The sequence below is a fragment of the Triturus cristatus genome, chromosome 1_1 (assembly GCF_964204655.1).
Source record: "Triturus cristatus chromosome 1_1, aTriCri1.1, whole genome shotgun sequence".
Lineage (NCBI taxonomy): Eukaryota > Metazoa > Chordata > Amphibia > Caudata > Salamandridae > Triturus > Triturus cristatus.
The window spans coordinates 1,154,454,227-1,154,480,270 of NC_140579.1; the positions used below are offsets into that span (position 1 = coordinate 1,154,454,227).

The window sequence follows — 26,044 nt, forward strand, 5'->3', positions numbered from 1 at the left end:
GTCACTAAATTCATCCTATTTCAAGTACAAGGACAGCAGAAGAGCATAACAAATTACTCCATTATTCAATAACTTCACAAAACAATATCCATGGACACTTGACAATATGTGCATGAGAACAAAGTAAGTAAAATGCATTTCAGTTAATAAAAACCATCTACAGTTAAAATCCACACACATGCAAAACCCACCCCAGAGTCGACCTGCAGCTCAAAAAAGCATTCTGTTCTCATTGAGTGCATGCTCACCTGAAGTGGCGGGACTGTTTTTCCCCTGGTTCCTACAGAGTGATAAAATATATAATATACAATTCCTCAAGTTAAATTGTACCTAAAACAGAATATCAGCATAAAGTTCCCAGAGTTAGGTGTACACCGTGGAGACTGGCTAAAACTATGCCCACAAATCAGTGTTGGCTAGCTTAAATGAACAAGCATTTAAAATGCAATAGGTCTCGCCTTTTATTAAGTTAAAGCCATTTGCTTTGCTATATAATACCATTAGCAAAGCAAATGGCTTTAACTTAATCAAAGGCAAGACCTATTGCATTTTCAATGCTTGTTTTTTTTTACTTTTCAGTATGCACTCTTGGAGAGAGCATGCCTCTGCAGTCACTCTCCTTCACTTCTACCCTCTGTGGTGTTAGCCTTACCCCTCCTGCTGCCCTCCCGCTCTCCGTTGGGTCATTCTTCCCCTCTGCCCTCTGTGCTGTCAATCCTCCGCCCTCCCGATTTCAAGCTGAAGGAACCAATTGATGACGGAGTAGTTTGTTCTAGCTGCACGAAGAAATCTGGTTAGGGTGAAGGCTCTAATTAATGTTCACAGAAGCACTTCATGATTTGCTGTTTTAGTGAAATGCCTCTGCAGTGCCTCTCCTTCACCTCCACCCTCAGTGGTGTTAACCTTAAACACCCCCCCTTCCTCTTGCTTTCCATTGTGTCACTCTCCTACCCCATCCTCCGCCCACCAGCTGATCTTTTTCCTCCTCCCGCCATCCTTTTTAGGTCTCGGCTCGAAGGCTGCGCTTGCGCAGTCTCGATCCGAGATTTAATGACTTGGAGAAGAGGGGCTTGAACCCGCCCCTCTTCTCCCCTGTTCTCCATTGGCGGGCCTCTTCAATGCTGGCCAGCCATTGGAGAAGAGGTCCCGTCACTCCGATCAGGCCCCGTCCTTTTCGGATCGGGGGGCGTGTTTTTTGCAGAAAGTCTAATTATCTCCTCCAGCCAATGGCAAGAGAAGATAACAGCAAAACACGCCCCCGAATCCGAACAGGACGCTGCCTTTCTCCGAGGCATTTCTGCTTCGCCTCGGAGAAAGGCAGTGGTGTCTTGGGGGAAGCAGATTGGGAGAGAGGCAAGCAGATCGAGAAAGAAAGATGTATGAATAAAATAAATAAATTTTAAAAATGTGCATGGCTTACTGGGGTTTGGACAATGAAAAAAACGCAGCAATACACAAAGAGGGGACAAAACATGGGGGAAGAGCACCATCTCCAGAGCAATGTTGGGCAATTTTCCGACCAACAAGTATCCACACATTTTCAAAGCCCGAGTATTCTAAGTAAACTTTTACAATAATACCAGTGGGACACATTGCTTCTTTAGTTCATGCAGTTTGCTTTACTAGTGATCCGGGTTTGCCTGTCTATTAATATGTGCATTGGATGGTTTCTAAAACAGTGAGAAGTGCAATATTGCAAAATAAGAAGAACCTGCCCGTGAAAGTGCGTCCTCAGAATACAATGATTACTAAAACATCAAGGCTAGTAGCGGACACCTCCCCAGTAAACTAATCTCGGCATTGAAGCCAAACATAGCCGCGTCCCACGCTATCGAGACAGATCCCAGCATGCCCCCAATCTGCTCTGAAGTCTGCTGCGTCACACCCCCAGCTCTCAGATGAGCTGCGTGTGCTTTCTATGACTAACCCAGCGCTTCCCAGCTGAGCCAGGAAAACAGGCAGCAGTTTCGCATAACCAGCCATAGGCTTTTCAGAAGAAACATGACTAACTGCCCGCTGACAAGTACGGCATCTTAAGTAACTACATGGAGGTTCAACCGAAACCAGCAAGGAGTACAGTATTTGAGTAAGGGGGGGTGGGGGGAAGTATGCCTCCAGGAAACGGAGACCATAGGAACTTGCGCCGAGAAATCGGCTGCTGCTGTGATAACTAGATCAATGTTACGCATATTAGCTTTTCTAAGACCAGAAAAACTCCGGAATGCCCATGCTTTTTCTGTTTTCTTGCTAGTTTTCCCTCGTTTTTAAAATTTATCAACATGGGATGCGGGCTTTTTAAAGTGCTGTGTATGTCATCACTACTCACCATCCCCTCCTTTATTGGTATTTTAAAATGGCATCCTCAGTACGCTTTACAGCACCAAGATGTAAACAAAGAGGCCCGTCTGTCTCCCGGGCAACCGCCTTCCGCCTGTCACTCAGGTCCGGGGCCGTGAGCCAGCACAGTCCTCACCGGCACAGCCGAGGAAAGCACGGGGTGATTACTCATTGTCAAGTGACAACAAGGCTCTGAAAGAAAACTTTCTGGTTTTCTCTCAAATGCTTGTGGCCTGTGCGGGACCATTACATACACTGGTTACCCCATCCTGTAGCGAGATTTCTGATCCTGCCCATTGACATTAAAACACCTGTGGGCCAATGAATTGGTTTTTTTTATAATCACGCAAATGTTACTTCCGTTGCTCCGCATATCACTGAGGACACGTTGAAAACCCACTTTTGGACGATAGGCTTCCACCTGCGTTTTTTTTTTTAACAGCTGAAGCAATTGAAAACGTGCATTTGGAAGCAAACAGTGTTTATTGGCAACTGAAAATACACGTTTTTAGCTACATGTTTTAAAAACAAAAACATAAACAAAAATAATGTCATGAGCAATGCCAATAGCTCTAACTTTACCAATGCCGAGACCATTGCATTGTAAATGCTTGTTTAGGTCTCGCATAGGCAGTATTAAGCATGAAACTTCAGGGTGAAACTCCACCCGTTGCGCTTTTTTTGTTTTGTCCCTTGCCATTGGTTTAAATGTGGCATTGCTCTTTTAAACTCGTTCATTATTGGCTGATGGGCCGATGCGTCACTTCCGTTTTCGTCCGATTTCGGAGGAAGCAGCATCGACCAACTACAGTTACCTTACCCTGCAAGGCAGTATCTTTCAATGTAGGGACTACTTTGTTGTTGCCTGGTGCCTCCTCATGGACCCTTTCTCAGCATTCTGTCCACTCGTGGAGTCTGGAGGGTTTTTTGCTCCACCGGGCCGGTTTCCGTGGGAGGGGCGAGCTGGCCTCAGTCAGAGTGTCTCACTCCTCCTACAAGCAGTGCGCCGGCCCGCCTCTGCTCTTTCCTGGGTGTGTGAGCGCTTCCAGCTCAGAATCGCTCCCTTTATAAATAGTTTGATTTGTTTTCAGCTTCAGTCTTTCCGTGTGCTTGAGCCAGAAACGGCCGAGGGAGGCAGGCGGGATGGACACTGTGGGTGAGTGCCCCTGCCTCGGAGGCTGAGTCCAAGTTTAACCAGTTTTGGTGGCTCAGTGCACCCCCATCGGCGAAGGTGCAGGGCTTGGGGTACTTTCAGAGTGCACAGACGGCGAGCCTGGCTGGTAGACTCCCGCGCAGCGCCTGTTCACAGAGTAAACTGTTTTGAACCTACCCAGAGTCATCACATTGTTGACTTCGGTGGCGAGAGCGTTTTCATGTACTTCAGGGCGAACTGCACTTTACGGTCCCTGGGACACGCAGCGGAGTACTGTGGAGGTAGGAAGGACAATAGTTTACTAAAATTGAGTGTAAATTGCTTTCCGGGATGACAGTTGTTTCTCAACGCTGACACACGAGTGTCACTTTGCAGCAGTGCGCGGGAGAGGGAGTGTTAAAGGTGAAATGGGGTTTAGAATGTCTACACCCCATCGTCTCGTTAACTTTCCAGGGGGTCCGGAGCTAGCTATCAATAGTTCAGCAGGTGCAGTGGTACCGATCTAGTGACATGGAGTGCACACTCATGCCAGTTATTGCTAAATTTTTACCACCTAACCTAGTGTGACCAGATTTTCAGAACGAAAAACCGGGAGGGGCACGGACATAGAAATTGAACTAAATTGATGTCCTTTTAGGTCTCGGCATCTTGTATACAAAGATATGTAGATAGATATTTTTAAACATTCCCTTCCCCTTCTGTGAAGAGCTCCATGGTCCGGCTGTCGCAGCCCTCATTCACGCCTCATTAAGGGGCATATTAACAAGCCAGGCGATAAAATTATCGCCGCTCTAGCGGCAGAAAACTGCCGCTATAGCGGCGATAATGGGCTTGATAATATGCTCTATGGAATTCCAATTGAAGCCCATGTTAGACGTCCTTCACATTTAACATGGGCTTCAATTGGAATTCCATAGAGCATATTATCGCCGCTTTAGCGGCAGGTTTCTGCCGCTAAAGCAGCGATAATTTTATCGCCTGGCTTGTTAATATGCCCCTAAATTCTGCTGTGTCGCTTGTTTCCTTTAAAGCCAATCTCGACGCTGCATGAATGAGCTGTATGCACACCCACCTCTGAAAGTCATGACTTTTCACTGCGCTCCTCGTGTTTTTGAGAATTAACTTATAGCTGAGAAGCAGTTATTATCACCGTTTCTCGTTGCTGGAAGGAGCTTACTGACATACATACATAATCAGCGGGGCGCCTGTTTCACGAGCGCCGCGCTGGTATTGCTTTCATAGTTTTTTCCCCAGCTCCTCCACCCCACTCTCTGTTTTCCCTCCCCTCCTTTGCAATCACTCACCAAGCTCGGCTTGTTTTCTTTAAACTGTTCACTGTGAGAGAATACTTTTCAAACATTAAGGATCGTTCTTCTGTGTGAGTGGTGACAAAGGATCGACACTTATGGTACACTTCAGCTATAGATATCCGCATGGCCAGTGCAAGGGGTTTGAAAGTTACAAATGAATGATATTCATGAATAATATTTATTGATATTCATGTAATTGATTGTTATTTTGGAGCACCCTTTCACCTTGCAGAAATGCAGTGATTATGGCTATTGATGCGATCTGGCACCCTCTTTGTAAGAAAGCCATATGGCAGCTGCTGCAGCCTTAATGTAGTGAAAAACGGGTGAATATTATTTATTTATTAACTGGCTCATATACCACAGACAAGATCCAATAGACAACAGAGTACTTCACACCGGAAGTTTAGTACTAGTTGTAAAAGACAGCTAACTATAAAATATAAAGCAGTAATAATATACTAACCAGCATTTGTAATGCAATAAATCTAGTATTAGCGAGAGTTTGAGCTATTGGCACTGTAAATGACAATGTCTTTTATTTGTGTGTTTGAAAACCTGCAAGTGGTGCGTAAACACGCACTTTGTACTTCTGGTCTTTGCTTATGAGAAGCGTGGCTGGCAGTAAAAGTGGCGCAGTTACTGCCAGCTTTGCTTCTCATAAGCAACAACTATAAATACAAAGTGCGTGTTTACGCATCGCTTGTGGGTTTTCAAATCATAAATAAAAGGCATTGTAATTTACAATGCCAATAGCTCAAACTCCCGCAAATGCGAGACCTATTGCATTGCAAATGCTTGTTTGTTAAAACCTCTGCGGCAGTTCACTTTAACCCACGCCACTGCCTCCCGCTGCACATTCTTTGTTTCCTACCCTCTAGTTGCTTTCTCACCCCCCAACTCCACCATACTGTTTTAAGGCATATTGCACAGTAATGCAGGCTGCTGCGCATCACGGCTTAAAGTAAACAAAATCAAAGCACCATGGTGCGTTCAGTGCTATCTGCTCCATAGTGCTATTTTTACATTTACCTTAAGCCATGTTGCACAGCAGCCCATGTTGCTGTGCAATATCTTTAAAAAACATTTACAAAGCCAAATAACTTTCGCAGAGCTATTTGCCGTTGGCAATGTTTTTTAAAGATGTTGCACAGCAGTTCGGTCTGCTGCGCAACATGGCTAAAAGTAGATTTAAAAAGCGCTATGACACGCTCAGCGTTGGCCGCACCATAGCGCTTTGGTTTTATTTGCTATGAGCTATGTTGCACAGCAGCCTGCTCTGCTTTGCGACATCTTTAAAAAAAACATTGACAATGCCAATAGGTCTCGCATAGGTTAAACCTTTTGGCGTTGCCAGTGCTTGTTTTGCTGTGTACCTAAAGCACGTTCCTTTATGTGCTGGAGGGCTTCCATGTGTCATGAGTATAAAGCCACCATCATCTTCCGGTATTACCTTTTTAACCCTTGCCAGCTAAAATGTGCTCACTTGCCCAAATCTAACTCTTGCATATCTCTAATTCTGCATGTCTCCTTCCGGTCCTCCACACTCTGCACTGTTCCTGCACAGTACACCCCCATGTTCTTCAGCATGTGCACGTGCCCCACTACATCCCTCTGCTACCTCTTTGTTTCTTTATGGACCCTTCTATAGCCCTCCATGTCCTGCAATGCTCCCACGCAGCCCAGTAGCCCCTCTCGTGCTGCAGCGTCCCTATAAACCTGCTCAGTACACTCCATCGCGTGCTGCAGTATGCTGGGGAGTCTTCATTTTACACCCGGAGCCCCATTATATATAATTGCCTCTGCATTCATACCCATTAAGATGCTTTGCAGTGTATATGCATGCTGCGGTATAGCAATCTTCAAACCCCATTACCACTGCATGCCGTGCCGTACCCTTACATACTGCAGTGTGGTCATGACCCCAGTATAGCCTTCTTCATAAGCTATTGATTCCATATTCTCTAATGTAAACCCTAATGTGCAGCATGTGCACATGCCTCTAGTATAGCCATACTCATGCACTGTTGTCCCTCCGTACTCCAGTATAAACCCTAGTGCACAGCAGTGCATGGGCATGCCTTCAGCACAGCCATCCTCGTGCACAATGACTATCTCCCCTCCGTGCTCCAGTATACACAAACCCTAGTGTGTAGCCGTGAGCCGTGCGTGTGCATGCGTCCAGCGCACCCATCCTCGCGCACTATTGCCCCTCCGTATTCCAGTATAAACCCTTATGCACCCGTGACTGCGCATGACTCCAACACACCCATCCTCGCGCACTATCGCCCCCTCCATACTCCAGTATAAACCCTTATGCATCCGTGCCAGCCCATGACTCCAACACACCCAACCTCGCACACTATCGCCCCTCCGTACTCCAGTATAAACCCTTATGCATCCGTGCCAGCGCATGACTCCAACACATCCAACCTCGCACACTATCGCCCCTCCGTACTCCAGTATAAACCCTTATGCATCCGTGCCAGCGCATGACTCCAACACACCCATCCTCGCGCACTATCGCCCCTCTGTACTCCAGTATAAACCTTAGTGCCCAGCTGTGCGCGTGCATGCCCCCCTCCCACACAATCATCCTCGCACACTATCGTCCCTCCATACTCCAGCACTAACCCTAAAGTGCAGCAGTGCACACATGCCTCCAGCACAGCCATCCTCGCACACTGTAGTCCTTCCGTACTCCAGTTTCAACCCTAATTTGCAGTGGTGTGTGCATGGCCCTAGTATGGCCGTTTTCATGCACTATTGTCCCTGTATACATTCTGCAAAACCTCCGATAGTCCTGCGCATAATTTTTTGTCCCTCTTGCTTTACTGCGCTGTTAGACCTGGCACCGTTGGCGTGAGTCTCCCTTCCATTTTTTCGCTGTGTCTCCTCTGTTTTTGCTGGTTATAGATGCTCTGGGCGCTGTGCCACTGCCATTCAGTGCCACAGTGTGAATGCTCCCTTTGTAAAGATGACATATGAATTGGTACATCCATGATTGGCTTATTTGGTTTACCTGTTAGTCCCTAGTAGCGTGGCCTGTGTGTGCCCAGGGCTGGTAAACCGAATGCTGCTGGTGGGCCTGCAGCACTGGTTTGTGCCACCCACAGAAGCAGCTTGTAAAGTATGTCTCAGACCTGCCACTGCAGTGTCTGCGTGCAGTCCAGAACTGCCATCTTGGCTGTGAAGTGCACCCACTTCCCAGCCCCTAAACCTTCCCTTGGCATCCTGTAAGTCCCCCTTATGATAGGGCGCATTGTATGTGTAAGGTAGGACATGCCCTGATGTATGTAGCATGTCCTAGTAGTGAATTACACCCCATTTCGTTTTTCACTACTGTAAGGCTACCTGTTCTCCATAGGCCAGCAGGGGAGGTCTGGGCTATTACATTCTATAGTCCTAACTGACCCACAGAACATGGTAGAAAAACGAATCTAGTATGCCTGAGCTCAGAATATTAAAATACATCTTTTAGTAAAGGTTATTTTTATATTCTGTGTTTGAAACTACCACTTTTAGAGTATAGGTACTTTCTTGCCTAAGCCTTCCAGTTTGCTCTGCTATGATGTGTATTGGCTGTCTGGTTTTGGAGGGACAGGGCAGGCTGAGTCAGACCTGGGTTGAATAGAGCGACCTGCCTTGGTGTGAGGGGAGGGGTAGCTCCTGCACTTGAATAGGACTGTGCCTGGCAAGGTGAATGCTGGCTCCACCTCCCACTGTGCGTCTGAGGCAGACCCCCTCTTTCTGAAAGGAAGGATGCAGCCTGATCAACAAAGTGCTCCAGGGCTGGGCAGAACTGGTTCTGGCTGGGTTCAGAGACTTGGGACCCCTAAGAACAAAGACTTTGGGGGTATAAATATTTGTGCACAAACCCCTACAATTTGTATTGCTCCTGGATAACAAGAAGAACCTCTGTCCGTGTGGCTACAAGAATCTGCAGGAGAAGGACTGTCCTTGTGCTTGTGTGCTGTTTCTAGGACTGGCCTGCAGCTGTTACTACTGGACTTCAAGAAGAGGAAAAGAACTTTGATTTATCTTTGTATTTTTGTGCTACAGCAATCACCCAAGGGCTAGGAGAGAGCTAGCCTCCTGCTGGAGTCTCAGGCACATCAGACTCCACCATCAGCCTCCTGTTTCCTCCCAGCGAGGATTACTATCTGCAGGTGAGGCTCCTGTGTGTTCCAGGGCCTCTAGTTCTACTGCTGAGAAGAGAGCGCTGAAAATCGTAGCTAACCTCCGTTAGCGAGCCGCTGCAGCTGGTGAGCGTGAGAAAAATTGCCGCTCCGCTGTCGCCGAGTGCTCGCTAACCCCGAAGATCGTCGCAGCACCTGTCTGCGGGCCTGAAAACGCCCGCTATCTGGAAATCATCGCAACAGGATCATCGCAGCACGGACACCGAGCGATCGCCATTTTTCCCGCATCGAATCTGGATCGTCGCTTCCTCGCGGAGCGCCATCTTTGTCAACGCAGCAAGATCGCACACGCAACAGGCTCGGTGCATCATCCTCCCTTCGCGGCAAGGATTTCATCGCATCACCGGCTTAGCGTGAGGAAGTTTGTCGCTTTGTCCTGCCCGCAACCCAGAGCATCATCCTCCCTTGCAGTAAGGATTCAACGCATCGCTGGTTAGCGTGAGGAAATTTATCGCTACAACGCCTTAGCGACATTTTTGTTGCTTTGCTCCAGGAACCAGATACTTTGTGAGTAAAAGGGTCGCAGAGACCCCTGCCTTGAACTAAACATCATTTTGTGCATCCTGAACTATGTTTCCTTGCAGCATTTCTAAAGTAATTATATTTTTTATAGTATTGTGGATTTTTACTGTTATTGGTCTTGTGATTAAGTCTATATAAAAATACCTATTTTTCATAACTACTTGAGTGGTGTCCATTTGTAGTGTTCCTCATTATATTACTGTGTATGGTCATAAATGCTTCACACACTGCCTCTGAGATAAGCCTAGCTGCTCGTGCTACGTTACCACAGGGTTGAGCAGGGGTTGTCAAAGGGTGTAGGCTGCTTACTCTGACTTAGGAAGAAGGGTCCCTACTTGGACAGTGGCCAGCCATTGCCAACTAGAGACCCCCATTTCTAACATTGGTGGGCAGCGGTGAGGATCTGGACTTGCATTTATGATTGCATACAGTAATTATAGTGTACACTACTAGTGAGTGCAGACCATGACATAACCACGTACGTTTTTGGAGATTTTCTGATTCTATTTTTGATCGTTATTGCTACAATGGGCAAGCCCAGATCCAATGCCTCTGAGGATCTCTCCTGGGAAGAAGAGAAATTAGACACCTACAATGCCAAGCAGCTCAAATATTTTTGCAAACGCTTCACAGTCCCTATCACAGGTCTCACTAAAAGGGAAGAGTATTACAATGCATTGAAGGCCTGGCTAGAAGCCAGGGATGCCCCTAGGAAGGAGGAAGGGCCTGTGGAGGGGGGAGAGAATGCAGGAGAGCAGCAAGAAGAAATTGTAGATTTGGTAGGGGAAAAAGCAGTTTCCAGCCCGGGCACTAGTGTGTCCTCAAGGGGTCTGTCTCCAGAAGAGATGGAGGACAGGGAGAGAGATAGGCGGCATAATATGGAGATGGCTGAGCTCAAATTGGATGGTCAGAGAGACCTAGAGAATAAGAAGTTAGAAGTTGAGATAATGAAGATGAAATTTGAACATGAGAGAATTTTGAGGGAGTTGGAGATTAAGGCCAAGAGTATTGAGATCTCCCCCTCTGGTGGCAGCATACCAGTAGTGCATACTGAGAGTAGAGTGTATATACCTAAAGAGGTTATTAAGGATTTTCATAAAAGTGAGGATATTGGGCAATGGTTTGCCGCTAATGAATTAGCTATGGTGTCCCACCGGGTCCCTGAGAAGGATTGGGGAGCGGGGTTTTGGGGACGCTTTGTGAGTGAGGGGAGGGATACCTTGTTGGACCTACCCCCCCGAAAGTAGGATGATTTATGCCCACATGAAGGAAGCTTTGATTACCCGCTATGGTTTGACCCCTGAAATGCACAGGCAGAGATTTAGAACCTGCAAGAAGATAGAGGGTACCACGTGGGTTGAATATGTGTCTTTTTTTGGCAGAGCAGTGGAACGCTGGGTAAAAGGCAGCAAAGTAGAAACTTTTGAGCAACTGTATGACTTGATTGCATGGGAGCATTTTTCTAGTAACTGTTTTCCTGAGCTACGCCAGCATCTGATAGATTGCAAGCTGACTAACCCTAGGAAGCTTGCTGAGGAGGCGGACCGCTGGGTGAGCACCCGGGTTCGCAAGGGTCCAGTGGGAGACTTCGCCAAAGGTGGGCAGGGTCCCCAGCAGAGAGGTGGGGGGGACAGGGGTAAACCAAGGGAGTTCCACCGAGGGTCCCAAGATAATTCCCAAGGGAACCAGGCAGTGGTATCCCAGCCACCCCCAGATAAGAAGCCAGTGCCTCCAACAGGTAATCCTGTTCCAAGGAGGCCCCCTACTTGTTTTAAGTGTGGCCAGGTGGGCCACAGATACTTTGACCCCCAGTGTCCCCAAAAGGACACTCCTGCACCACCCCGTGCACCGCCCCACCAGCTTGCTAGTGTAGCCCTGGGGGAGGAGGAGATGGGTGCCCCAGGTGGGTGGGACCCCGTAGAGTTGACCCTTGTCTCACTAGGAGACTTTGAAATGGTTCCTAAGCCTGCACTGCCTGATAACACTAAAAAATACAGGCAGTGGGTAACCATCAATGGCCATAGAGTGCAGGCTCTGAGGGACACAGGAGCCAGTGTAACTGCTGTCAGCTCCCGGTTGGTGTCCAAAGAGCAGGTTGTGCCCCATGCATTCTACCCAGTAGTGTCTGCAGACAACACAGAGAGCCAATGTGAGGTGGCTCAGGTTCCCTTTGAGTGGGGGGGGGGGGTCTCAGGAACTCTTCAGGTGGCTGTGAGGCCCGCCATGCCTGTGGACTGTCTGTTGGGCAATGATTTAGAGAACTCACCGTGGGCTACAGTGGAGAGGAGAGCTCACTTGCAAATGTTGGGACTGCCTGAGTGGGCATGTGCTACCACTCGGTCCATGGCAGCCAGAGAGAGTGTTGAGAAAGACCTGGAGCCTGAGAATATGGCCCAGGTCCCTGCCTTAGAGGGAGGAGGCAGGGGGCGCGGGAAACCGGCCCCCTTGGTTCCCACGGCCCAGGAGGGAGCAGACCCTGAGGGGGATGCCCTGGAGCCTACCGGGGAGCAGAGTACCGACCTGGGGGACCTGCCTGAGCTGACCCAGTGGCAGCAGGAAGGGGGGCCCACCAGGGAGGAGTTTTGTGAACAGCAGAGAACTTGCCCCTCTCTTGAGGGTATGCGGCAACAGGCTGCAGCCCAGGCAGCAGGTGATATGTCCGGTTCACATCTGATTTATTGGGAGAACAGTCTCCTGTATAGCGAGCCTAAGGTTGCTGAGCCGGGGTCAGCCCGTGTGCTGGTGGTACCCGAGTGCTTCAGAACCTTCCTACTGGGGTTGGCTCATGACATTCCATTGGCAGGACATCTGGGGCAGACCAAGACCTTTGAAAGGCTGGTCACCCACTTTTATTGGCCCCAGATGCGCAAGAGTTCAGATACGTATTGTAGGACCTGTGAGACTTGCCAGGCAAGTGGGAAGAGTGGGGGGAAGATCAAAGCCCCACTCCAACCCTTCCCAGTTGTTAGCACCCCATTCGAGCGAGTGGGCATTGACATTGTGGGGCCTCTGGACCCCAAGACAGCCATGGGCAACAGGTACATCCTGGTCTTGGTGGACCATGCCACCCGGTACCCTGAAGCCATCCCGCTCAGGACAGTGACGGCCCCCGTGGTGGGACGTGCACTGATGGGGATCTTCTCCCGTGTGGGGTTCCCCAGAGAGGTGGTGAGCGACAGGGGGACCAACTTCATCTCCCAGTATATGAAGTCTCTGTGGAAGGAGTGTGGGGTGACTTACAAGTTCACCACTCCTTACCACCCCCAGGGTAACGGTCTGGTTGAGAGATTCAACCGGACCTTGAAGGGCATGATCATGGGCCTAGAGGAGCCCCTGAGGCGTAAGTGGGACGTCCTCTTGCCATGCCTGTTGTTTGCATACCGTGAAGTGCCACAGAAGTCCTTAGGGTTCAGCCCCTTTGAACTGCTCTATGGCCATCCGGTAAGAGGGCCTCTGAGTTTGGTCAAGGAAGGCTGGGAGCAATCTCCCAGGAAACCTCCCCAAGATGTGTTTAGCTACATCCTGGCCTTCAGGAACCAAACTCGGCGTTTCAGAAACATTGCTGAGGCAAATCTGGAAGCCAGCCAGGAGGAGATGAAACGTTGGCACGACCAGAATGCCACTCTGGTCGAGTTTCAACCTGGTCAAAAGGTTTGGGTACTGGCCCCAGTGGAGCCCTGTGCGCTCCAAGATAAGTGGACCGGTCCATTTGAGGTGGTGGGGCGAAAAAGTCAAGTTACCTATTTGGTGGACTTTAAATCTCCCAGGAACCCCCTGCGGGTCCTGCATGTGAATCGCCTAAAGCCCCACTTTGCGAGGTCTGAAGTGGGCATGCTTCTTGCCACAGATGCAGGGATGGAGGAGGAGAGTGAGCCTCTTCCTGACCTCCTGTGTGCCGGAGAGAAGGATGGGTCAGTGGAGGGTGTGGTCCTCTCCACCACACTGACCCCAGAACAGCAGAGAGATTGCCACCAGCTGTTGGGGCAATTCCCAGATTTATTTTCCCTGGTACCTGGTGTCACTGACGGGTGCGTCCATGAGGTAGACACCGGGGACAGTCCTCCTGTCAAGCACAAGGCTTACAGGGTGACCGACGGGGTAAGGGCCTGCATTAAGGAGGAGGTCTCCAAAATGTTTGCCCTGGGGGTGATTGAGTCCTCTAGCAGCCCTTGGTCCAGCCCCGTGGTCTTGGTACCAAAGGCTGCAGCGCCTGGTGACACTCCAGAACTTAGGTTCTGTGTGGACTACCAAGGTCTCAATTCGGTCACGAGGACCGACGCGCACCCCATCCCCAGAGCTGATGAGCTCATAGATCGGTTGGGGGCTGCTAGGTACCTCAGCACGTTTGATCTAACGTCTGGGTACTGGCAGATCGCCTTAACTGATGGGGCAAAGGAGAGGTCCGCATTCTCCACCCCAGATGGGCACTACCAGTTCCGTGTGATGCCCTTTGGGATGAAGAATGCCCCTGCCACCTTTCAGAGGTTGGTCAACCAGGTGTTGGCTGGGCTGGAGGATTTCAGTGCCGCCTACCTGGACGACATTGCCGTATTTAGTTCCTCATGGGAGGACCACTTACGCCACCTCTGGGAAGTGTTGATGGCGCTGCGCAGAGCAGGCCTCACAATCAAGGCCAGTAAGGGCCAGATTGGGCAGGGTTCGGTGGTGTACTTAGGACACCAGGTGGGGAGTGGCCAGGTGGCCCCTCTACAGCCCAAGATTGAGACCATCCTGGCTTGGGAGCCCCCAAGGACTCAGACCCAGGTGAGGGCCTTCTTAGGACTCACGGGTTATTACAGGAGGTTTGTCAAGGGGTATGGCAGCATTGTTGCCCCCTTGACTGAGCTGACTTCCAAGAAGCAGCCCAAGATTGTGAACTGGACTGACACCTGTCAGAAAGCTTTTGATGCTCTCAAGACTGCCATGTGTACAGCACCCGTACTCCAGGTGCCCAACTTTGCTAAGGAATTTATTGTCCAGACAGACGCTTCAGAGCATGGGGTGGGGGCTGTTCTGTCACAGATGAATGAGGAGGGACTAGACCAACCTGTAGCCTTCATCAGTAGGAGGTTACTTCCACTGTAACAGAGGTGGAGTGCGATCGAGCGAGAGGCATTTGCTGTGGTCTGGACGCTGAAGAAGCTGAGACCATACCTGTTTGGGACTCACTTCCGGGTTCAGACCGACCACAGGCCCCTCAGGTGGTTAATGCAGATGAGGGGTGAGAATCCCAAGTTGTTAAGGTGGTCCATTTCCCTACAGGGTATGGACTTTACGGTGGAACACCGCCCTGGTACAGAACACGCCAATGCTGATGGTCTGTCCAGATTTTTCCGCCTTAGTGATGAGAACCTCCCAGGGGATGGGTAGTTCTCCCCACATTTCAGCTGGAGGGGACGTGTGTTAGACCTGGCACCATTGGCGTGAGTCTCCCTTCCATTTTTTCGCTGTGTCTCCTCTGTTTTTGCTGGTTATAGATGCTCTGGGCGCTGTGCCACTGCCATTCAGTGCCACAGCGCGAATGCTCCCTTTGTAAAGATGACATATGAATTGGTACATCCATGATTGGCTTATTTGGTTTACCTGTTAGTCCCTAGTAGCGTGGCCTGTGTGTGCCCAGGGCTGGTAAACCGAATGCTGCTGGTGGGCCTGCAGCACTGGTTTGTGCCACCCACAGAAGCAGCTTGTAAAGTATGTCTCAGACCTGCCACTGCAGTGTCTGCGTGCAGTCCAGAACTGCCATCTTGGCTGTGAAGTGCACCCACTTCCCAGCCCCTAAACCTTCCCTTGGCATCCTGTAAGTCCCCCTTATGATAGGGCGCATTGTATGTGTAAGGTAGGACATGCCCTGATGTATGTAGCATGTCCTAGTAGCGAATTACACCCCATTTCGTTTTTCACTACTGTAAGGCTACCTGTTCTCCATAGGCCAGAATGGGAGGTCTGGGCTATTACATTCTATAGTCCTAACTGACCCACAGAACATGGTAGAAAAATTAATCTAGTATGCCTGAGCTCAGAATATTAAAATACATCTTTCAGTAAAGGTTATTTTTATATTCTGTGTTTGAAACTACCACTTTTAGAGTATAGGTACTTTCTTGCCTAAGCCTTCCAGTTTGCTCTGCTATGATGTGTATTGGCTGTCTGGTTTTGGAGGGACAGGGCAGGCTGAGTCAGACCTGGGTTGAATAGAGCGTCCTGCCTTGGTGTGAGGGGAAGGGTAGCTCCTGCACTTGAATAGGACTGTGCCTGGCAAGGTGAATGCTGGCTCCACCTCCCACTGTGCGTCTGAGGCAGACCCCCTCTTTCTGAAAGGAAGGATGCAGCCTGATCAACAAAGTGCTCCAGGGCTGGGCAGAACTGGTTCTTGCTGGGTTCAGAGACTTGGGACCCCTAAGAACAAAGACTTTGGGGGTATAAATATTTGTGCACAAACCCCTACAATTTGTATTGCTCCTGGATAACAAGAAGAACCTCTGTCCGTGTGGCTACAAGAATCTGCAGGAGAAGGACTGTCCTTGTGCTTGTGTGCTGTTTCTGGGACTGGCCTGCAGCTGTTACTACTGGACTTCAAGAAGAGGAAAAGAACTTTGATTGGACTTTGTATTTTTGTGCTACAGCAATCACCCAAGGGCTAGGAGAGAGCTAGCCTCCTGCTGGAGTCTCAGGCACATCAGACTCCACCATCAGCCTCCTGTTTCCTCCCAGCGAGTATTACTATCTGCAGGTGAGGCTCCTGTGTGTTCCAGGGCCTCTAGTTCTACTGCTGAGAAGAGAGCGCTGAAAATCGTAGCTAACCTCCGTTAGCGAGCCGCTGCAGCTGGTGAGCGTGAGAAAAATCGCCGCTCCGCTGTCGCCGAGTGCTCGCTAACCCCGAAGATCGTCGCAGCACCTGTCTGCGGGCCTGAAAACGCCCGCAATCTGGAAATCATCGCAACAGGATCATCGCAGCGCGGACGCCGAGCGTTCGCCATTTTCCCCGCATCGAATCCGGATCGTCGCTTCCTCGCAGAGCGCCATCTTTGTCAACGCAGCAAGATCGCACACGCAACAGGCTCGGTGCATCATCCTCCCTTAGCGGCAAGGATTTCATCGCATCACCGGCTTAGCGTGAGGAAGTTTGTCGCTTTGTCCTGCCCGCAACCCAGCGCATCATCCTCCCTTGCGGTAAGGATTCAACGCATCGCTGGTTAGCGTGAGGAAATTTCTCGCTACAACTCCTTAGCGACATTTTTGTTGCTTTGCTCCAGGAACCAGATACTTTGTGAGTAAAAGGGTCGCAGAGACCCCTGCCTTGAACTAAACATCATTTTGTGCATCCTGAACTATTTTTCCTTGCAGCATTTCTAAAGTAATTATATTTTTATAGTATTGTGTATTTTTACTGTTATTGGTCTTGTGATTAAGTCTATATAAAAATACCTATTTTTCATAACTACTTGAGTGGTGTCCATTTGTAGTGTTCCTCATTATATTACTGTGTATGGTCATAAATGCTTCACACACTGCCTCTGAGATAAGCCTAGCTGCTCGTGCTACGTTACCACAGGGTTGAGCAGGGGTTGTCAAAGGGTGTAGGCTGCTTACTCTGACTTAGGAAGAAGGGTCCCTACTTGGACAGTGGCCAGCCATTGCCAACTAGAGACCCCCATTTCTAACATGCGCACATCCACAGGTGCAGCCGCCATCTGCCCTGTTGTCCTTGCCTCCTGCAACCCTAATGTCATGCAGTGTGTGCGCATGGCCCGGTACTGCCATCCTCGGGCCCTATTGTCCTTGCGTGCCCAGTATAAACCGTAAGGCACTGCAGTGTAAATGTCTGCAGGGCCCCTGCATGTGCTGTAGTGAGTCCACGGCAGCCATTATAGCCCCTCGTATTCTGGGATTCTTGTGTGCCCCCACTTTAACCCCTCTGCCCTGCCAGCTCGGCTGGTGGCACGCACCAGACTTGGCTCCCAGCCTTGGGTTTTGTGGGTTTCTAGTCTGGGCTGGGGCCAAACCAGTAACTCACGATGGGGCAACTCTGTGTTTACCTTGAGTGGTCATCCCATGAGAAATACATTGCATGTGTCCGTCACGTCGACCGCACCAAGTCCCCTCTTCCCCCTCTGACGTGTGACGGACGCCATCCTTGCTGACAAAGGGTTTTGTGGGCCAGCGGGGAATGACGTTGATGAAATGTACCGAACCTCACAGCATTAAGAAAACGTTGATGCGAAGTGGCTCTTAACCATGTCCCGGGAACCCGTCCCCGAACATGGCCTCACTCACCATATCTGAAAGTTTCTCGGACAGTCTCAGACTGTTGCTGATTGCACGCTTACACAGCTGTATTACCAGTAGGCTAAGATTAGATTAACTATGGTGAAGAAAGGGGTAGAGATTATAACATATTGAATAACCGTTTCGGCTAAACCCACACAGGCCTTTTATCGCCAAAACATTCTGAACTGCGGCTCACAAGAACACGGACTGCGCATACACGCGGCCAAGACACTATTCACCTGACTCGCTGCATCACGAAACTGACGTGTTTCCGCGTATCATAAGACGATCGGGTTCCAAATGGATGGCAGAGGATATAGGATCAACACATATTAATCATAGCTGCCAAAGTTTTAGATTGCTATGTGTGACATTCTCATTATTTCCGTGTAATGGGTGATATTTCACCAGCAAGGAGCGACTCCTTTTCACGAGAATGAATGCAGTGAGTGCGGGACAGTACGCCAGCTGCCAGGCCCCTCGTGCTCCAGCCCATAATAACGCCGCGCACCCGGTCACAGGCACTGAGACCCATACGGGCCCCAGGCGGACTGAAACCAGCAGTCCAGGGGCAAGTCTGTGACGGGGCGACTCACCTCGTGATCTACCAAACGACGGCGTATCCTGACCAACGACCCTCAGGACGGCGTGTCCAGTGCGCAAAAGAGAAAGAAATGCAGAAAACGGAGACGAAAAAGACTGGAAAACAGATGAAGGTAGAAAGCAGGGATGGAAAAGAACCTGCAATAGCGAGATAAAGGCCCCGGAAGAGTAGACTGCTGAGAAAACAAGCTGTCGGCCTTGTGTGATGACTTTGCCAAAGCTGAGTGAGAAGAAAAAAGTGCGTGGGGACTAATGAAGGAGAGAGTGTCACGCCGCCGGTAAAAGATCAAATCCCGGTGGGCGGGGCCAAAAGGAGACAAGGCGGCAACAAGGAGGGACTAAGAAGCCTCCTTAACAATGAGAAGCCAGCGTTTTGCATGCAAGATGACGCGAATCAATTAAAAAGATGGGCGGGGCTTCAACTCCACCTCTGAGAGCTTTGGAATCTGTATTGGTTCCAAGAAGCTCTCGAATGACGAGAGCAGCGCATGCACGCTGCTTTCGCCAGCCGAGACCTAAAAATGGTGAGGCGTAACAGCGCACGACTCACCATAAATTTGGGAGCACGACCGGTGTGCTGGACTTTTCTTTGCTGTCCACGATTAGGAAAAGGAAGGACTTATTTCCTGCTTGTGGAACGCAACTCCAACCAATCTTTGAGTTGCTCTCATGCTGTTAAAGCAGCTCCAGGATTGGCGGGAGCAGGCTCACCCAGCGATCATTTTGAGCCTAAGGGCCTGTGCCAGCAATCCACACGCAGTTCCACAGCCTGTGGATTGCTGGGTCTAAAGTGCGTGTGTCGGGCTGGCCATCACAATATGGCTAGCCAATCCGACATGCACAATGTAGACCAGTGCTGTCATCCAACATTTGCAGGATTCAGCCCCAACCCCACCCGCTGTACACAGCCGAGCCAGCGCGGTGCCAAATAAATAAAATGGCATTGACAAGCCATTTTGTTTATTTGTGTTTCCCTGCTGCGCACGCAGCAGGCGGAGCGACGCTCCTCTGCTCCTGCGGAGGAGACGCCCCTGCCACTGATATGTTTGCGTTAAAAATACTTAAAACAATGTGCCTTAATGTCCTCTTAAACAACTGAGCTTAAAATTCATGTAATACAATCAGATGCATTATAAAACACAACCCTAGTGTGAAATGTTTCTGACTGAAGAAAACAAATTCAAACTCATGACAGAACAACTTAAAGACAGTAAAGAAGTACAATAATGACTTCACCCCATTACACTGGCACAGTGATATTAAACACAACCACTTGCACTCATCATACCTTAGACATCCTCCATATGCATGCTATCAAATATAGTTCAAAGCCTTTAAAAATGTCCTCACTAAAACACTAATATCAAAATGGAGACAGCTGTGGTAGTTCATTGACTGGGTCTGTTCCAGATTCCTTTACTCGTAGAACATGATTTCTGCTAGATAAAGAGTGTGAGAAGTTGGCCTGGTATATGATGTTCACTAGTTAAAGTGACCACCTTGTACCATGCCAAGCAACCCTTATGGTGTGGTTGTAAGTCAACCTTTTCGGACTAGCTGCCCTAGTGGTAGCGTAGGCTAAGCAGTCTTTGAGGCTAAACTCAATAAAACGTGTTAAGCAAGCTGTTTTACCATATGTAACCCCCCTTTATACCAATGAAAGGACACCACACAGATATATATTCAAAATATATATGTATTTATTACTCAAAGTATCCCCTAGACTCTTTATGAGCACAGGAGCACAAATCATTAAACAAGAAAGTATCACAATATACAGAAGTTGCACTTTATATGGATAGGCCCTGGTGGCCGCTCGAACCATATACTAAAATAGTGGTATAAGTACCACGACTAGGAAAGGGAAAAGGCCTAGGGCCTCTAGAATCGCTGGGCCTACAAGGAGCTAACGTTAGTTAGTGACCAGGAGGTCCACGGGTCGTGTGTGCAGTGAGGAAAGTTACACGCGGGCTCCCATAGGTTTTCAATGGGTGCGTAAAAGTTCAAAAGTTACTGCTAAAAGGGTCTTCTGGTTGAACTACGAAATCAAGACTTCAGATCTAGACATTAGAGATGTTACTCTAAACTTGTGCACCGGAGTGCCAGCTTTACCTCACCCACAGGAAGCGGGTGCATAGGTACCAGGCGATGTCGGGTGCAAACAGGTGAAGAGGTGTAGCTTGTCTCCGCAGCCACGTGGTCCCTGAAGGTCGACGACGTCCAGGAGTCGGTTCACGAGCTGTCCCATGCAGGTTCTCGCTGTCGGCGGTGTCGGCGACTCGAAGGAAGCAAACAAGCCTTGGCAAAAGCAGGAGTCGCAGGAATTGAAGAAAGCTGTTTACTCTGGCCTGCAAGGTCAGAGGGGCTGCTCCTTTGGAGGGAAGCAGGGGCCAGTCTGGAGCAACCAGACCAGTGTCATAGTTTTCAAAGTTAATCGCCAAAATGGCCACTAGCCAACGGGCCAGGGACCGGGCAGGCGCGTCGAGATGCAAAGTGCAGAGGGGCCCCACGCAGATCAATTAGATGCTGGAGGGCTCACCTTTGGTGCAGATGCTGCACGGATGTCGGGCTTCTCAGGACCCAAAGCACAACTTGGAGGGAGCCTCTGTTGTTGCGCTTGCAGCTTGTCGAGTGTCTTTTCAAGATGGCTGGCTCCACGTGTCTCGGTGCCTCCACGGGTTCCTTCTTTGCAGGGACTGTGGATCGGGCTGTGAGAGGTCTGGAGGTCCAGGTCTTGTTGGTCTCTGGGCTCGGACTCCGGCAGGAGGCGGCGGCAAAGCAGACGTCGAGTTGCTGGATGGTGCTTGCGTTAGCAAGATGGTCACTCCCTGACCATAGGGGAGATTTCCTTCTGTCCTCTGTGCAGCAGAGCGTCGAAGTTCCCGTCTTCTTCTAAGTTTCAAGTTGATTCCAGGATGTCTGAAGTCTTAGGACACAGCTCCTACCTTCCTACCTTTAAGCGGATTCTAGGGGCCGGACTACCTGCTAGGTCCCTCCCTAAGGGTGGGACCAGGAAGGGGGGTGGTTACACCCCCAATCCTTTGTCCAGCTCGCCCCAGGTCCGGGGCTGGTGTGCCCCAGGACCGGTTTGAACTGGCATATGCACCGAGGCTCCTTGTGAGCCTCAGGCATGTCTGATTCTATTCAAGCCCTACCTGACCAATACACAAAATCCTGTCTGGGGTGGTGCTCGCACCTCCCCTGGCAGGAAACCCTTTGTCCACGTCTCCCAAGCTGGAAGGACTCCCAGCAGCAGGAGGGCAGACTTGTGTCGGTGGTGGCAGCGTCCATTTTGTGGAGCTGAGACTATGTCTGATTTTACCCGGGTTTCAGGTACTGTACATGTCGTGTCCCTCTAGAAGGGTGGAATGCTAACCCCGTCGCCAGAATTGGCGAGGGGGTAGTATTCCAATTCGTATGACACCTTACTCGACATGTTTTGATAAAGTCAAACCAAAGATAGCATTTAAACGCGAGGTTCATAATGCACTTAAGAGTATATGGTATGGCGACATCTGGAAACGGTAGAAGGAAGTTGTTCCGACCACTGCAGACAGGCTCAGCTCATGCCAGAGCACCATCTCACATGGAACCAAGCACTCTGCCTTCAGGATTGTTAAGGCCTGCCATAGGAGTGACTTATAGGTTAACCTGTGTCCCATTTAAGGTTAGGTATATGTATACTACACCTAAGTAGGAGGTGGTTACACCAACTTACCCCAGCTGAGTGATCAGCCAGTTGTGTGAAATTGCTAGGCCAGGCCAGGGGTGGCACAATACATGCTTCAGCCCCCGGTAGGCCTTCGATGCACCAATGCCCTGGGTACCTTGTGTACACTGGTACAGGGGCTCAAAGGGTGATCCAATTCCAATTGGTTATGCACCTGTAGTGCATAGTGTCAATTTAGTAGAGAGAACAGCAGGCTGGGGGTCTGATTAGCAGGCCCACAGCCTCAATATGTCAAAAACCAGTGAAGCAAAAAGCAAACATTTGGGGTGACCATAGGATAGCAGACCCTACTCTCCTACACAACCCCCCCCCCCCAAACGCAGGGACATTAAACTAGCCTTGACCAGTCTCGTCTTCATGTCCTAAGTGGAAGTACCTGGAGAGACCATCTGCATTCCCATGGTCTGTACCTGGCCGGTGCTCCACTGTAAAGTCCATCCCCTGTAGGGAAATGGACCACCTAAGCAGTTTGGGGTTTTCACCCTTCATCTGATTTAGCCACAAGAGGGGCTTATGGTCGGTCTGAATCTTGAAGTGAGTGCCAAACAAGTATGGCCTCAGCTTCTTCAGGGCCCACACCACAGCAAAGGCCTCCCTCTCAATAGCTGACCAATTCGTCTCTCTGGGGGTCAACCTTCTGCTAATAAAAGCAATGGGTTGGTCTTGACCATCTACATTAAGTTGTGACAGCACAGCTCCCACATTCAACTCAGAAGCATCTGTTTGGACAATAAACTATTTGGAGTTGTCAGGACTTTTCAAGATAGGTGCAGAGCACATGGCCTTCTTCAGGTCATCAAATGCCTTTTGACAGCTTACTGTCCACTGAACCTTTTTGGGCATCTTCTTGGATGTCAGATCATTAAGAGGAGTCACAATGGACCCATAGTTCTTAACAAACTTCCTGTAGTACCCAGTCAAGCCCAAGAAAGCTCGAACTTGAGTCTGGGTGGTTGGAGGAGACCAGTCCTTGATGGATTGTATCTTACTCTCCAGTGGTTGAACTTGGCCTCCACCTACAAGGTGGCCCAAATACACAACCTTACTATCTGGCATTTAGAAGCCTTGATAGTGAGGCCTGCCTTTTGCAGAGCCTCAAGTACCTTCTTCAGGTGGATCAGGTGATCCTCCCAGGTGGAGCTAAAGACAGCAATGTGATCAAGATATGCTGCACAAAAGTCATCCAACCCAGTAAGGACTTGATTCACCAACCTTTGGAAGGTGGCAGGTGCATTCTTCAGACTAAAGGGCATCACCAAAAAATTGTAGTGTCCTCCTGGGGTTGAAAATGCTGTTTTGGCCTTAGACTCCTCAGATAACCTGATTTGCCAATAGCCAGCTGTCAAATCAAATGTGCTCAAAAACTTAGCAGAAGCCAGTTTATCTATGAGCTCATCTGCCCTTGGAATAGGATGTGCATCTGTCCTAGTGACAGCATTGAGTCCTCTGTAATCCACACAGAACCTCATCTCTCTCTTGCCATCTTTGGTGTGAGGTTTGGGGACCAGAACCACTGGGCTAGCCCAGGGGCTCTCTGAGGGCTCAATGACACCCAGTTCCAGCATTTTGTGTACCTCAGCCTTTATACAGTCCCTGACATGGTCAGGTTGTCTGTAAAGTTTGTTCTTTACAGGAAGACTGTCACCAGTGTCCACCACATGGGTACACCAATCAGTTTGACTAGGTATCAGTGAGAACATATGCTGAAATGATTGTAGAACCTGTCTACATTCAATCTGCTGATGCTCAGTGAGGTTGCCTCCAAGGGTCACTCCTTAAATTGAACCATCCTCAGAGTTCTGAGACAACAGGTCTGGGAGAGGGTCACTCTCTTCCTCCTGTCCCTCATCTGTAGCCATGAGCAAGCCAATGTCTGCCCTGTCAACATATGCTTTTAACCTGTTAACATGGAGTACCCCGTGGGGGCTCCTGGGAGTGCCCAGGTCCACCAAGTAGGTAACCTCTCCCTTCTTTTCCAGGATTGTATGGGGTCCAGACCATTTGTCTTGGAGTGCTGCTGGGGCCACTGGCTCCAACACCCATACCTTCTGTCCTGGCTGAAACTCAACCAAGACAGCTTTTTGGTCATGCCAAGCTTTCTGTAAGGCCTGGCTTGCCTCAAGGTTTTTGGATGCCTTCTCCATATACTCGGCCATCCTGGAGCGGAGACCAAGTACATAGTCCACTATGTCTTGTTTAGGCTTTTTGAGAGGTAACTCCCATCCTTCCCTCACTAGACATAGGGGGCCTCTTACAGGGTGCCAAAACAACAATTCAAAGGGGCTGTAGCCAACTCCTTTTTGCGGGACCTCTCTGTAAGCAAACAGAAGGCAGGGTAGAAGGATGTCCCATCTTCGCCTGAGCTTTTCAGGTAATCCTTTGATCATTCCCTTTAGGGTCTTGTTGAATCTCTCAACAAGCCCATTGCATTTTGGGTGAAAAGGGGTGGTGAATTTGTAGTTGACACCACATTCCTTCCACATAGCTGTCAAGTATCCTGACATGAAGTTGGTACCTCTGTCAGAAACCACCTCCTTAGGAAACCCCACTCTGGAGAATACTCCCAGCAGGGCCCTGGCCACAACAGGAGCTGTTGTGGTCCTAAGGGGAATTGCCTCTGGATACCTGGTGGCATGATCCACTACCACCAGTATAAATCTGTGCCCAGATGCAGTGGGGGGATCCATGGGACCCACTATATCTATTCCCACTCTTTCAAAGGGGACCCCCACCACAGGTAGTGGTATTAGGGGGGCCTTTGTTGTGCCATCTGATTTGCCACTGGCTTGGCAGGTCACACAGGAGCAACAAAACTCCTTGGTATCTTCATTCATGTGAGGCCAGTGAAAGTGAGGGACAAGCCTGTCCCAAGTCTTGTTCTGGCCTAAGTGTCCTGCTAGAGGAATATCATGGGACAAGGTAAGAAGGAACCCCTAAATTGCAGAGGTATAACCAACCTCCTGGTTGCACCAGGTTTTGGGTCTCTAGCCTCTGAATAAAGGAGCCCATCGCCCCAATACACTTTATGGGTACCTTGAGCATTCCCAGCAGCCTCAGCAGCCTCAGCAGCAGCCAGCTGTCTGAGGGGTTCAAGAGATGGACAGGATAACTGAGCCTGCCCCAAGTCAGCCCTGGAAGGTCCCCCTGTCCCCAGAAACTCAACCTGGTTAGGTTCAAGCTCTTCAGGGACAGTTCCTTCAGGGTTCTCTAGATCATCCTCCTGGGAAGACTGATCATCACTTGGAGGCAGGGGGGAAGGCACAGCCTTAACCCTCCTGTTCCTCTTCTTGGTAGGTGCTTGGTCCATTGTTCCAGGATCCAAGACCTGTGGTTCAGTAAGGCACTTTTTGGCCTGTGACCTGGTCACAGCAAGGACATGTGGTGATATACCTAACATCTCTGCATGTGTCCTGTACTCCACTTCTGACCATAGAAACCTCTCTAGGTTATTGCCCAACAAACATTCTACTGGGAGGTCTGCACTAACCACAACCCTTTTGAGGCCAGTTACCCCTCCCCATGAGAAGTTAACAATAGCCACACTATGAGAAGTAGTGGTATTGCTGGCATTGGTCACCAGGTAATTCTCACCTGGTATGTACTGTCCAGGGTCCACAAAGCCTGGTGTCACCATAGTGACACTGGCACATGTGTCCCTGTAGGCTTGAGCCACTTTTGCATTTATTAAAGGAGTCTGTCTGTACTTGCCCAGGTTACTGGGGCTCACAGTCAGGGACACATCCATGTCCCAATCACAGATCAAGACTGCCTGTGTAAGGGTTCTGTCTAAGTCAGAATCTCCTTCAGTTCCCATAGTGATTCCCACTACACCCTTTGTCTGGGGACCAACACTGCTAACAGTAGTACTGGGAGCAGGTGCCTTAGGGGCTACAGTGTTTGGGGCTCCACCCTTCTTACAATC

General features: G+C 49.6%; 1 long non-coding RNA gene across 1 annotated transcript in view; it reads left to right on the forward strand.

Annotated features, from left to right (window-relative positions):
• The first annotated feature begins 3,165 nt into the window (after nucleotides 1-3,165).
• The window catches only part of LOC146871771 (uncharacterized), a 45,203-nt gene continuing 22,324 nt past the window's right edge, over nucleotides 3,166-26,044 (forward strand). The window contains exon 1 of the long non-coding RNA XR_014959602.1: nucleotides 3,166-3,771. This is a non-coding gene — a long non-coding RNA (uncharacterized LOC146871771). The remainder of the gene's footprint in view (nucleotides 3,772-26,044) is intronic.